A 1,254-nucleotide genomic window follows, 5' to 3' on the forward strand; every position below is an offset into this window, starting at 1 on the left:
GCCGGCGCCATTTCACAACACGTGAACGACTCAGACTGCCCTCACTGTACACAGACTTCATCTGTCGATGCAATACACGACCTCCAACTCCCTCCGCCGCCAAAAATCGAATCAGTGCTCGTTGCTGCTGCTTAAGCCGTCGGCACACGGACCGTGCTGTCGAACGTCAACGTTGAGCGTGCCAAGTTCAACGTGCTGCTGAACGCTCAGGAACGATGCGACCTGTGCACACGGTACGTGGGCCCCAACGTGGTAGAGGCGATCACAACGCACTCCAGCAGCAGTTGCGGGATGTTTCTAGTTCGTAAATCACACTGTTTACTCAACGGGCGCGCGTAAAATTCCCACGATACCCCTATTAAAACGCACATTTTCTCCATCGTCCACGAAAAGGAAAGTACTATGTCCAATCAATAAGGACAAAGGTTTATAAAAGTTCAGTTACAAACAGTGCGATACAAATTTTCAGTACTTCTCCACATAAGATAAACATTACTTCATCATTCCAACATTTTAGTAAACCCCCAGGGTCAGCCTTACTTGATCACTGTTCCTACCCAGTAGCAGAATCTTTGCAACATGTGAATTACGAAGCGTAACAGAAAAAGGAGCAAAATATCTTTATACAAGTAGCGCAAGCTGTCCTATAAATTAAGCCAATCGAACAAAGTCACCCCTCAAAAAAAAGGTGAACTTATATTAACATAACATGAAACATTATAGTATATACTTTTATTAAACTAATAATAAAGTATCAGAACCTAATAAAAACGCAAGCTGTGAGGACGGGGCGTGAGTCGTGCTTGGGTAGCTCAGTTGGTAGAGCACTTGCCCGCCAAAGGCAAAGGTCCCGAGTTCGAGTCTCGGTCCGGCACACAGTTTTAATCTGCCAGGAAGTTTCAGAAACGCAAGTGTTAGGAAAAAAATTTGGGATTGTCAATTCGCGAACCATCGCCCAAACATGCTACTTCATACGGATCAGTAACACTACTCACTTCGCTAAACCAACAACGCGCTATTGCCAATCATAGCATGTTAGCATTTGCTGAAAACCTTAATCGTAGATAAGTTACTAATTGAAATTTAGTTATAACAAATTGTGCAAAGAACAATGCGTTTTAGGTAGATATTCGGTGTTTCGCTGCCTTCAAATAGCCTACTCTCATAATACGCAAGTTACAATAATTCTTTTGCGACGAATATGATGTTTCTCATTATTTTATTGGAACGAATCATACAGTTAATCAAGGGGTT

At 42.8% G+C, this 1,254-nt stretch overlaps 1 non-coding gene across 1 annotated transcript; it reads left to right on the plus strand.

Annotated features, from left to right (window-relative positions):
- The first annotated feature begins 800 nt into the window (after positions 1–800).
- Positions 801–875, plus strand: Trnaw-cca. Its single transcript has one exon. It is a non-coding gene; the product is annotated as a tRNA-Trp (tRNA).
- The last annotated feature ends 379 nt before the right edge of the window (positions 876–1,254 follow it).

The sequence above is a fragment of the Schistocerca americana genome, chromosome 1 (assembly GCF_021461395.2).
Source record: "Schistocerca americana isolate TAMUIC-IGC-003095 chromosome 1, iqSchAmer2.1, whole genome shotgun sequence".
In the NCBI taxonomy this organism is placed as follows: Eukaryota; Metazoa; Arthropoda; class Insecta; order Orthoptera; family Acrididae; genus Schistocerca; species Schistocerca americana.